Consider the following 14,446-nt stretch of genomic DNA (forward strand, 5'->3'; position numbering starts at 1 on the left):
ACTTCCCGACTAGGGTCAATTTTGGGCTATCACAGCATGTATAGCTAGACTCTCACACACGCTACGTTAGTCTAAGGATCGACTAAACCGTAGCTTTGATACCAATAAATGTAACACCCCTCACCCATATTCCACACCAAAATTAGGTTACGAAGCATTACCAAACTTATCACACATTTAAACATACATTTCACATACAATTTAATCAATTCAAATATAATTCAATCATAATCAATCATATTGTCCCTAATACAAGCCTACGAGGCCCTAAAATGCATTGGGAGTGGTTCGGGACTAATCCAATAACTTTGAAAACTCTTATAAAACTTAAAATTTTTTTGTTAAAATAGGGACACGCGCCCATGTGGCCCAGTTGTGTCTCTCACACAGCCAAAGACGCGCCGGTGTTGCAAGCCGTGTGGACATTCAAAAATGAGAGCACATGGCCGTGTCCAAACCTGTGTCCGACCCCTTTAACTTTCTAAATTTGCTCACACGGCCAACACACACATCTGTGTGCCCTAAAAATGGCCATACACACTCGTGTGCCAGACTGTATACTATGCTATGCCAAACTTGTAGGGAATACTTTAATAGCCTATTTTTGGTCAAATCGAAATAGTGGTTTTAAAGCCACAAATCTGAGGTCAAAATATTTATTTATTTATTACTTTAATGTTTATAGCATGATTGAATGAAAATATGAAAATTTCATTAAGAAATATTATTATTTAATTGGTCAATTTGAGAAAATGACTAAATCGCAAAAAGCGTAAAACCTGAGTTCTAATAGCTAAAGGTGTCTAATAGATATAGAACCTTAAAGTTAAGGTCCTTATGTTATAATTACACCATTATTCATTTAAGTGGACAAATATGGACAAGTATTAAATGATTTTAATGTTATATGATAAAGGTTAAACAAGTAATTAATAAACAATGGTTAATAAAAGAAAACAAAGCCAAAATTTGCTTCATCTTTCAGCCATTGCCAAAAATACATGAAAAAAGCACATTCTTAAGGGTTTGAAGCATTCGTTCACTTTGGAGATTAATTGTAAGTTCATTTCTGTTCGGTTTTTACTGATTTCTATGTTTTGTGATCGTTGCATCTAGTCCTAGCTAGCCTAGGGACTATTTTGCAAAACTATTAAAGATTTTGAATGATGCCATTGATGAATACATGTGTATTTTGAAGTTTCTTGATAGATTATGAATGTTTGTTGATAGATATACAGGTTTTGTTAAATGATTTTTACTAAAAATGCAAAATAGGGATTAAATTGAGAAATGTGTAAAGTTAGTGGTTAAAATGTGAAATAAATGAAAATTATGGGCTGGTAGGGGCATTATGGTAATTTTTATAGCATGGGTATATTTGGAATTTCATTAATTTGTGATCTTATGAAATAAGGACTAAATTGTGAAAAATGTGGAAGTTTAGGGGCAAATGTGTAAAATAGCCCTAATGTATATTTTGGATTCAATTGAATAAATAGTTGATTAAATGAGTTAATTTTTAATATATTTAGATCAAGGAAAATAGAATTCGGATCAGGATCAGGATCGGGATCGGGATCGGGGAAAAATGAAAGTTATCGACTAAACGACTTATTTCGTTGTTTACACATTTGAGGTAAGTTTGCATGTTATAATTGCATTTCAAATGTATTCTATATGCTTTGATATAGCATAAATTGTGATTATGAAACTTCAGACAAGTTTGGGAATGATTCAACGTTGATTCAACAGTTGGAATCCTGGTTGAAACTTAAGAATAGTTTAGGATGCTAGTGACATGTCATTAGGGATACACTGAGTTGGCTTCGGGTCATGATATAGCACTTCGGGTGTGAGATAAACCGATTTGGCTTCAAGCCATGATATCAATGTTTCAGATAAGTTACCTTGATTTGGCTTTGGGCCACGGTATAGGTACTTATCGTCTGATACCCTTGAGTATCCGACTTCTATTCCAAATGGTTTAATGGATAAATGAAAGACGAGAATGTATATAGTGTTAGTACGAGATGGTACAGGTATGTATATAAACTATTTTAATATTTAATCGAAGAAATGAATGGAAGTATATAATTTTGTGAATGATCATTTGAAAGGTTTGGTAGTTAAGGAAAGTTACATATTGATATACTCAAATTATTGATTTATGTTTATGTGATTTAATTAAATTGATCTCACACGAGTTTACTAAGATTTATAGCTTACTATATTTCTTTTCCTATGTTTTATAGTGTTATCAAAGCTAGCTCGGATTCAGCGATTGTCGGAGATTGCTTCACACTATCTACCTATCACTTGGTACCTTTAAACCATGGCATTTAAAGTATATGGCATGTATAGGTATTTTGAGTCATTTTGATTAATGGTTGATAGTGATTTTGGGTTATATGTAATGTAACACCCCTTGACCGTATCCGTCACCAGGACAGGGTCCGAGGCGTTACCGGACTCAAACATAAACATTCATACAAAACCGGGCCATAAAATTTCTGCCAATTTAAAACCATTCATACACAAGCATATTGCCCCTTATACGGACCCACAAGGCCCAAAACATATATTGGCTGTGGTTCGGGATTAAACCGAGAACTTTCAGGACTTTTGCAATACTTAGAAAAATTTCTTGTTTTGGAGGGTCACACGCCCGTGTGGCTTGGGACACGCCCATGTCCTCAGCCCGTGTAACTCTCTATTTATGACATCATCAACTAAATAGGGTCACAGGCCAAGTCACACGCCCGTGTGCTTAGGCCGTGTAGTGAATTAAATTCCAAAAATTCGGTGCAGACTTCACACAGCCAGGGCACACGCCCATGTCCTGAGGCTGTGTCCTTCACACGGCTGAGACACACGGCCATGTGTTTACTATTGTGCATTATGTTTTACCTAATTAGGGTGCAGGGGACACACGATCGGATCACATGCCCACGGGGCAGACCGTGTGTCACACACGGCCTAGACACATGCCCATGTGTCTACTCGTGTGGACAACTATAAGGTTATTTTCCAAGCCCTTTGCCACCCTTAGACACTTACATATTTCATGGCACACAACATGTCACATTTTGACATCAATCATTCCTAATCAAGACTGATTCATATGCATGTAATGTCACAATTTCACATACTCAAATTAACAAGCTTACTTAAGGTATTCAACACCAATTTCATATCCAATCAACATTATTAATCTACTCTCAGTTCACACATTTAAACCATGATCATAGTTGTAACACCCCTAACCCGTACCCGTCACCAGAATAGGGTCGTAAGGCATTACCGAATTAAACACGATCTCTAACGAACACAAATATATATAATTATTCACAGACGTAAGTTTCAAAGATTAATTAAAATTAACTTCATAAATTAATATATTCTTTAAATTAGAACATTCCACTTCATGTACATGTAAATAGTCTTATTATCCACATGAAACAATAATAATAATTATAATCTATATATTGCATTATATCCATTCACTACTTACATTTAACTAATAAAATCTTATAACCATCATATGTATATAAATAATAAACACTTGTAACCATAATCACTTTACACATGTACCAAGCATGCAAAATCTTAAATAATATGGCAAGTCTAAGTGTTATACATGCATATCATAGCTTAATACATAAATGAATTTCAGAATTTGTATCAAGCACATTACTTTCTCTTTTACTCAAAATTTTTTTATGATTTTTAAGAATACAATGATTTCTATAATAAACTATAGGACCGAATATACATATCATCAAACAAATCAAATGTATATTATGTTTGCGCAGTTGACATAGACTTAATATAAAACTAGACATTTATACTTATAATTTTCTTATTATGAATGCTTTCAACCTGCGCATTTAACCAAAATCCAAAGCTAAACTTATCATTAAAATTCTAAATACATATCAATTAGCTAACTAGATTATCCATGAACCATATACATTATTGAAACACTGCCGCATATAATGTTTACTAATAAACACACTAAACATTCATTATACCTTTACTCTTTCTTGGCCGAAACCTGTTGTTTAAGAATCACATGCAAAACCAAACATCCAACTTCAATTACTAATCAACGAGTTCATTAAACATTTGACTAAAGATTTATAATACCAAGCCTAACATAACACACAAGCTACTTTCAAAGCATATGACGCTCACCTAACATACTTTGCATTCAAAGCAAGCAATTTAATGGTCAAGATTAATTAAAACCTTACTTAACATAATCGGATACTTATATAATAACTTAGCCATTTTCGCATGGCATTATACATAACCAACCTTCATCATTTTTTTTTCAAAATGTAATCCAGCCTATAAATGCCATAATTTAAGTTTAGCTAATAAGATACCAAAACAGTAGATAGTGTGATGAACTTGGCTAACAATCCCCGAGCTTGTAGCTTGGCTTCAAAATCTTGTTTCCGTAAATAATATATTATTACATACCTGACCGTTAACCTCACATTTCATATTTATTCACAACTTATTCTTGCCCAATGAACCATTTGGAATTGGGTAGGACACTCGGATTATCACACATATATCGTACAATGCCAACGTCCGAGACATGGCCTTACATGTAACCACATATCGATGCCACTGTCCCAGACAGGTTCTTACTCGTAAACACATATCAAAATCACATATCGATGCCATGGTCTTACTCGAACACAGATGTTGGAATCCTATGTCATGATATATGTATCCTAACTATTCCTAGGGTTCATACGGGCCTTTCTGACATCATAACTCGGTCGAGACAAATTCGGAAATGTAGTAATCCATCCTTTTCACATTCAGCTTTAGTAATTATAAATTCATACATTTCACAATAGCAAGTATCTCTAGCATTTAACTATAATTAAACTTGTTTATTTGTTTATAAACTTACCTCGGACGTCGTAAAACAGAATCTGGCAACTAGTCGACAACTTTCGTCTTTCCCCGATCCAAATTTGATTTCTTTAGTTCTTGATCTAAACATATTCAAATTAATCTCATTCAAATATATTTTCATTCAATTTAGTCCAAAAACACATAAATAAGAAAATTGCCATTTTACCCCTAACATTTACAATTTTTACAATTTAGTCCCTATTGCACAAAACACAAAATACACAAATTTCACAACACCCAAGTTAGGTCGATTAGTACCCATGCTCATACAAGTCAACATATTTTATCAATTTCACATTTTAGTCCCCCAAATTATTATTTTTGCAATTATGTTCCAATTACTCAAAATCATCAAAAACTCCAATACAAAATGTGTTAATCTAAAACATATCTTTCATTTTTTATCATCAAACAACAAAAATCACAAGCTATCAACAATGGCACAACTCAAAATATTCATCAAAATCAAAAAAATCAAGCATGGGTTTTGTAGTACTCGAAGCAACGATCTCAAAAACGTAGAAATTATCAAAAACTGACAAAGAACGAACCTTGACTTTAGCTCGCAAGATGGCCAAACCCTAGTTCTTTTTCTTTCTTATTTATGGTTTCGGTGGATGATAATATATGAACATAACTTAATTTATTTTTATGTTATATAATATATAATAACTTAACATTATTTTATTATTTTTTAAACCTTAGTGTGAAACATTATTTATTTCACTTATAATTGTCCATTACCGTTCACCCATTTTACTAATGGCCTATTTACAACTTAAAGTCTCCCATTCAATAAGCCAACATCAATTTGACCTTTATACTTAAAACCATCAAATTTTGAATTTACGCGATTACGTCCTTTTATTTAATTGGACACCTAAATTGCAAAATTAAATCACGAAAATTTCACAGATATAAATTCACACAAAATAAACACAGAAAATAATTTTTAAATATTTTTTTAACTCGAATTTGTGGTCCCAAAACCACCGTTCCGATTAGGGTCTAAATTGGGCTGTTACAATAGCCATACCAATTTGTCATCATTCATTCATCATACTTGTATGCCATATAACACCATCCATCATCATCAAGACTTTGACATATGCATGCATAAATAATTAGGTTTACAACCCAATAATCAATATGAACCATATCTTATGGCCATATACAAAATGATTCATCAAATCATTATAAGCCAACACACTTGGCCAAATTAATATGACACATAAACAAAAAGACCAATTCCCCTATACATGTAACACCCCTAACCCATATCTATTTTCGGAATAGGGTTACGAGGCATTACTAATCAACCACAACATAAATTATACATTTGTGCAACCATCATTCAAAACCCATTCATCTCAATCACTTTGTCCCTTATAAGGTCCTGCGAGACCTTAAAACATGCTTAGAAGTGGTTCGGGACTAAACTGATAACATTCACAAACTTTGAAAAACTTATAAAATTTTCAAACTTTTAAAGGTCACACGCCCATGTGAACAGGCCGTGTACCTCACACGTTACCAAACAAGTCCGTGTCACATGCCGTGTTAAAACATGGCATACATACTGACTTGTTCCATACGGTTGAGGACACACCCGTGTACCATGGCTTTGGAAAAATTGGGGAAGTTACTGACTTGGGTCACACGACCGACCACATGCGCAAGTGCTAGCCCGTGTGCCACACACGGCCAGTAGACACGCCTGTGTGTCTATACCGTGCCAAACCTGTAGGGTATACTGACTTTTATTTGAAGGGTACCCCAAGGGACACACGACCGTGTAACATGGCCGTGTGTCTCACAGGGCTGAGACACACACCCGTGTCTTTGCCCGTGTAGACAAAAATAGGCCATTTGCAAAACCAATTTGCCACCCTTCATTCATACACACAAGCAAACTAAATTTGTACCATTTCAACACATATTTTAGTAATCAAAACATGCCAATTTATACACATATCATGCCATATTCAAAAACATACCAAATCATCACAACTTACATAACTTCTAAATGCATTTTCTCACCTTTCTATCAACCAAATTATACTTCTTAAACATACCACTTCATCATCCTCAAATCATACCAAAATTTACCATTCCTCAAGCATTAATACATCAACCAATAACTAACCAAAAGAGCACCCATACAACCATTTCAAGCAAGCCAACACTTAGGACATCATATACATCACATATAACATTCATCAAACATATAATCCAAGCCAACTTAAACGGCCATATACACCAACATTTACAAGCCAAGTTCATGCCTAATATCATGACTCAAAACATTTTCTCAAACATATAATTCAACTACTCAATTCCATATTCAAAAACATACCAATTCATCACAACTTACATAACTTCTAAATGCATTTTCTCACCTTTCTATCAACCAAATTATACTTCTCAAACATACCACTTCATCATCCACAAATCATACCAAAATTTACCATTCCTCAAGCATTAATACATCAACCAATAACTAACCAAAAGAGCATCCATACAACCATTTCAAGGAAGCAACACTTAGGACATCATATACATCACATATAACATTCATCAAACATATAATTCAAGCCAACTTAAATGGTTGTATACACCAACATTTACAAGCCAAATTCATGCCTAATATCATGACTCAAAACATTTTCTCAAACATATAATTCAACTACTCAATTCCATATTCAAAAACATACCAATTCATCACAACTTACATAACTTCTAAATCATTTTCTCACCTTTCTATCAACCAAATTATACTTCTCAAACATACCACTTCATCATCCACAAATCATACCAAAATTTACCATTCCTCAAGCATTAATACATCAACCTATAACTAACCAAAAGAGCATCCATACAACCATTTCAAGGAAGCAACACTTAGGACATCATATACATCACATATAACATTCATCAAACATATAATTCAAGCCAACTTAAATGGTTGTATACACCAACATTTACAAGCCAATTTCATGCCTAATATCATGACTCAAAACATACCGAAATGACACAGGCCTATACATGCCATATACCATATATACAAAGCTTCAAAAGTACCAACAAATGATCGATAGTGTGATGACGCTTCTCGACGATCCCCTAGTCTGAGCTAGCGATAATCTATAAAATAGGGAAAGAATACACAAAATAAGCTTCAAAAGCCTAGTAAGCCATATACAAATAAAGTCAACACATAAATATTTGCATATCAATTCAAATATGCTAAACATTACTAATCACATTCAAATTCACAAACCTTTCTCATTGAACATATTTTCAATGTCATAATTGAATTTATCAAATGCTTTCCTTTTCAATACTTGTAATAGCCCGATTTAGACTCTAGTCGGAGCAGTGGTTTTGAGAACACGAATCCGAGTCATAAAAATATTAAAAAATTATTTTCAATGTTTATTATGTGTGAATTAGCATGTGTGAAATTTTCGTGATTTAATTTTATCGTTTGAGTGCCCAATTTAATAAAAGGACTTAATCGCGTAAAATGCAAAATTTGTATGCTAATTGTTGCAGTGCCTAACTCTTTGTTCTTTTAATGTGGGGTATTTATAATGAAAATATACCATTGGTTTTATAGGTAGGCAGTAATGGGCATGTTATATATGTTTTCTAATTAAATTTATTAAGGTTATAATGGTAAAATATATAATAATATGTATATAATAAAACATAAATTAACAAGCCATAGTTTATATTTTTCCTTCCATGACCGAATAGCTAAATAAGAAAGAAAGGAATATGGTTTCAAAGGTTTTGCCACCTTCCAAGCTTGATTCAAGGCTCGTTTTTACTCGATTTTTGATAATTTTTATGTTTTTGAGATCGTCGCTTCGAGTACTAGTAAATCCATGCTTGAATTTTTTATTTTGGTGAATATTTTGAGTTATGTCATTTTTGAAAGCTTGTGATTTTTTTTTTTGATGATGACATATGAAAGATATGTTTTGGGTTAACATGTTTTGTATTGGAATTTTTGATGATTTTGAGTAATTAAGACTAAATTGCAAAAATAATAATTTGAGGGACTAAAATGTGAAATAAAAAAAATATATGAACATGTTTGAATACGGGTAAGATTTGGCCTAACATAAGTGTGTGGAAATTCTGCATATTTTGTGTTTTGTGCAACAGGGACTAAATTGTAACAACTGTAAAATGCTAGGGGTAAAATGGTAATTTTCCTATTTATGTGTTTTTGGACTAAATTGAATGAAAATATGTTTAAATGAGTTTAATTTGTATTGAATTAGATCAAGAAATGTAGAAATCAGATTTGGACTGGGGAAAAATCGAAGTTGTCGACTTGTTGTCTCGTCCCGATTACCGTTGTCTGAGGTAAGTTTATAAGCAAATAAATGCTGTAAATTTTGAATATATGTGAATGTGAAAGGTTGATTCAAATTTATGAGTTTATATATAAATAGCCGAATGTGTATATATATATTTAGGAACTATCTTTACAAGTTTGTTTCGACTAAGTTACGATGTCCGAAAGCCCCTATGAACCTTAGGAATAGCTAGGATACATGTCATGACATAGGATTCTGATATGTGATGTGCGAGTAAGACCATGGCATCGATATATGTGTGCGAGTAAGACCACGTTTTATATGTTGGCATGTGACAGCCCTAAAGTGACCCTAGTCGGAAAACGGTTTCGGGACCACATTTAAAATTAATGACATTTCTGACGATGCCATTTGTCTTCGGTTATTCCCTTTTTCATTGAGGAACAAAGCTAAACTATGGTTAAACTCGTTACCATGAGGGTCAATTACTACTTGGGAACAAATGACCGAAAATTTTTTATTAAAATATTTTTCGCCGACTAAAACAGCCAAATTACGTAATGATATCTCTTCATTTGTGCAGATGGACTTAGAAACTCTTTACGATGCATGGGAGAGATACAAGGACCTACTACGAAGGTCTCCTCACCATGGATTACCTCTCTGGTTGCAAGTTCAACATTCTACAGTGGTGTGAACCCCTCGAAAAGACAGATGATTGATGCAGCAGCCGGGGGAACCATCAATAACAGAACACCTGAAGAGGCTTACGAATTTATGGAAGAGATATCCCTGAATAACTATCAGTGGCAAGTCATGAGGACTAAGCCAACTAAAACAGCAAGCGTCTATAATGTCGATTCGATTACTATACTGTCAAACCAAGAAAAACTTCTAAATAAAAAGATTTATGGTTTACTTGGTTCTTCGTAGGTTCATCCAATAATGCACTGTGAAGTCAGTGGAGGTGGATCAAGCAATTCAGAATATCAATCCTATGGCCACAGTATGGAGAAAGAACAATTAAATTACATGGGTAATAATTCTCGATCTCAAAATAATCCTTCTAGCAATACTTATAATGCAGGTTGGAGGAACCACCCAAATTTCTCCTAGGGTGGTCAAGGGAATCAAAGGCCATAGAATCCTCTAGATTTTCAACAACCACCCTATCAACTGGAAAAGAGACCGAACCTCGAAGAGATGCTATCTAAATTTATCTCGGTGTCAGAAACTCATTTCCAGAACACCGAGACAGCACTTAAAAATCAACAAACGCCGATCCAAGGGCTCGAAACTCAGATTGGATAGCTTGCCAAGCAACATAGAATCTAACCCAATGGAGCAACTAAACACGATTACTAGACAAGATGAGGAAGGGTTAGCCACACCTGAACCAGAACCAAGGCAAGAAACTGAGATAAACAAAGGCAAATGTGAGGTAGACCACAATAAGCAGAAATCGGTAAGTATAAAATACAAACCTCATGTGCCATACCCTAATGCGACAAGGAAAGACCGCTCGGATGAAAATTTGGTAAATTCCTTAAACTCTTAAAAAAATTACATATTAACTTACCATTTATTGAAGCTCTATCGCAGATGCCAAATGCAATGAAATTTTTAAATGAGTTTTTAGCAAATAAGCAAAAGTTGAACGAGGCATCGCATGTGGAGCTAAACGCAGTTTGCTCAGCTATTCTACAGAATAAACTACCCAACAAACTAAAAGATCCAGGGAATTTTACAATTCCTTGCTTAATTGGTAGTTTAGATGTTAATAATGCATTAGCTGATTTAGGGGCTAGTATTAACGTCATGCCTAACAAAATGTTTAAACAACTAGGTCTTGGGAAACCCAAACAGACTAGGATGATCATTCAATTAGCAGATAAAACTATAAGATTTCCTAGGGGTATTATTGAAGATGTGCTAGTTAAAATCAGTAAATTTATATTTCCCATTAACTTCGTTGTTTTAGACATAAAGAAGGATAGCAACACTCCTTTGATTTTAGGAAGGCCCTTTTTAGCAACTGCTAAAACGATTATTGATGTTGGCACAGGTGAGCTCACACTTCGTGTGGGAGACGAAACAATCACCCTTCAAGCTCCTAATTCTGGCAACACATCGAAAATTGAAGGTGATTGTCTAAACCACTCTACTAAAACTGACAATATGGTGCAACCTACTTTGCTGGAAATGAGTTTGAAGGAAGTACATGAGCCATTTTCAAGAAATAGTAGAGGACCTATTCATGAAGAACGAAGGCTACGAATCGAGGAGCTAGATGAATGGCGGACACATAAATCGAGAACACACGATAAACCAAAACTACGCTAGGATAAGCTCAATACCTTTCTAAATCAACTTAAGGTTGGAGATAAAGTTTTATTAGATGTCGCAGATCCTCACATTGCCACTACCAAACCAAATGAAGAAATTCCTCTTACGGTACTTAGCATTTTCCCACTCGGTACAGTCGAGTCCCAAGTTCAGCACTTTTAAGGTAAACAATACCCGCCTAAAACCTTATTTTGATGAGATTCACAGCAAGAATGAGGAGTATAGACTCTTCGAGCCACCATGACCATTCAATGGAGAGGTAAATCGAGCTTAGACTATAAATAAGCACTTCTCAAGAGGCAACCCGAGCACTAATTGTATTAAATTCTTTAAATTTTAGTGTTTAACACCTAACTTACTAACGGAGCTTTTGAATATAGGTTTCCCACATAGACACGGCCTAGCACACGGGCGTGCCTTAGGCCATGTGAAAACAGGGCAAAGATTTCCCCAACACGGGCTACAATAAATAGCCACGGCCATGAGAAATGGCTGTGGGCGAAGCTACCAAAACAACACGGGCATGCGACACGCCCGTGGCTTGAAATTGTGGCCAAACCTGTCAAATTAACACGGGCGTGCGACACGCCTGTGCCAAGCAACCGTTGTCGAACCTGTTAGATTAACACGGGCATGGGACTACATACACGGGCGTGGGAGAAGCGAACAAAGATAGACATGGCCGTGCGACATGGCCGTTTACACCCACACGCCCAATGAACACGGGTGTGGGCAAATTGTCAGACGCGCCCAAATTTAAAATTCGCGAATCTCACAGGAAAAAATTGGGGACCACGGGCGTGTTCCCTGGCCGTGTGCCCCAAAATCTATAAATATGTTGCACTATTCATTGTCTTCTTCACCTAAAAAACCATAACCCTAGTCGCAGCAAGTCCACACGGCCTCCCTGCCACACTCGTGCGCCGCTCCCCTCTCTATTTTTTACGCCCAATCTCTCTTTCTTAGCATTTGTTTACTCTTTTCACTTCTATTTTACTTATTTCTAATGCTTATTATCCATTCTTCTCATAATATTTTCATTTTGTTCATTATTCTATTATTTCATTTGCATTCTTAGTTTATTTATCTTAACATTTCATGTTGAACCGAGTTGTTAGGAAAGCCTTATTCTATTATCATACCCATGCCATTACTATGCTCATTCTCATGCTATTACCATGCTAATGTCATGAATTTATGCTATGAAATTGATTATTTTGGCTGAGTTTGGTTAGTATTAGTAGTTTTTGGCTGAAATTATTAGTTCAAATTCATGATTTTTTTTCCTTTTCAAATTCGTTTACCTACTATTATTTTTTTATTATATATTGCAGGTATATAATATCGTCTTTACGTGGTAAAAAGGAAGTCGTCCCTGCTTTAAAGAAACGGAAAGGAGCGTCATATTTCTCGGGTCCTACCACGAAAATTCGCCACACTTTCCTATAATTCCCCATCGGGTCCCAAGAAGAACTTTTCCAAATACTCCGGGCCCCTCCTTTAATTACGGGCCGCTACATTGATTGGGCTGCAGTAGAACAAGTTCAGTTGGCTAATGGGATTCGGGCCCTCCTAACCACCGACCCTTGGGAGCTTTTCTTTGGGATCATCGAGCCAACATATCTCGAGCTTACGATGGAACTATGCTCAACGTTTCATCTTCAGACTGTAATGACAAACTAAGATGATCCCGGCACGGTCCAATTTTGCTTAAGTGGATTAATCTGCTAGCTAAGCGTCCTAGAATTCAGTACTGCACTAGGCTTATTTATGAAGGAGTTCAAGGAGGAGAATGACTTAAATGCTCTCAACCGCCACATCCATCATTCTCCCTTGAAGTGTTGGGATGCCCTGGCCCCTAGCGCTGCCTCCTACAATCCTAACTGCTCTAAGGCATCGGTTCTACCTCCGTCCCTGAAGTACCTACACGCCATTTTCGCTCACACATTAACGGGGAGGGGAGAAAGCACTGGCGTCATCAACACTCACGATGCCTACTTTCTATGTTGTATGTCACATGGACACGTCATCGACCTTGCTTATTTTGTTGCCCTCACCATTCAACACCAGACAGAGCGACATAAGAAGGGGGTAATCTCTATTCGAGCAGCAGTGTTTTCAATGATTTGATGACATTAATGCTACTCTACAGAAGATTTGTCAGCACTTCCACATCTCATCGTCACCCCCACCTCGCGAATCATTTAGCGATGAAGATGTTTAAAAACTTTTATTTATTATTTTATGTTTTTATTTTTATTTTGTTTTAAAACTACTTTTTATTTTTCTTTCACCTTATTTTTATTATGACTTATCATAATTATTTTACAATTTTTAATTTGGCTAATTCATATTGAGTACTTACCCTTCCTTATATATTTCTTAAAAGAGTTCTTGATTCTATCTCGGTTATAAAGAGCTTCAAAGCTCACTATTACTCAGGGACTCAAAACTCCACTGGGAAAGGTTCTCTACGACTGCCATGTCCTGCTCGACCACGACCATAACCAACTTTAGATATAATATTCTTTTGGCGCAGGACTTATCGACTAATGAACCGCTACCACCGTTGGAGTATCCTCCTCCACCCTTACGCTAATTATTCTCTGAAACTCCAGTTCAAGGAAATTCATTCATCACTCAGGAAGTTTCACTTCTCTCCCTATCTTATTTTTACATTCTTTTCTATATATCTATCTTTGTACATTGAGGGCAATGTACATCTTAAGTGTGGGGGCGTATTCATTTTACTATCACAAAAATCCCTGAATGATTGCATTGTTCTTTTGAAAAGCTCTCATATCATGTTTAGGATAAATTTTGATTGATTTATG

The 14,446-nt window shown here is 35.4% G+C and overlaps 1 non-coding gene across 1 annotated transcript; it reads right to left on the bottom strand.

Moving 5' to 3' along the window:
- Window positions 1-9,817: 9,817 nt before the first annotated feature.
- LOC121210211 (small nucleolar RNA R71) lies at window positions 9,818-9,923 on the bottom strand. Its single transcript, XR_005905335.1, has one exon. It is a non-coding gene; the product is annotated as a small nucleolar RNA R71 (small nucleolar RNA).
- Window positions 9,924-14,446: the final 4,523 nt, after the last annotated feature.

The sequence above is a fragment of the Gossypium hirsutum genome, chromosome A11 (genome assembly GCF_007990345.1).
Source record: "Gossypium hirsutum isolate 1008001.06 chromosome A11, Gossypium_hirsutum_v2.1, whole genome shotgun sequence".
NCBI lineage: Eukaryota > Viridiplantae > Streptophyta > Magnoliopsida > Malvales > Malvaceae > Gossypium > Gossypium hirsutum.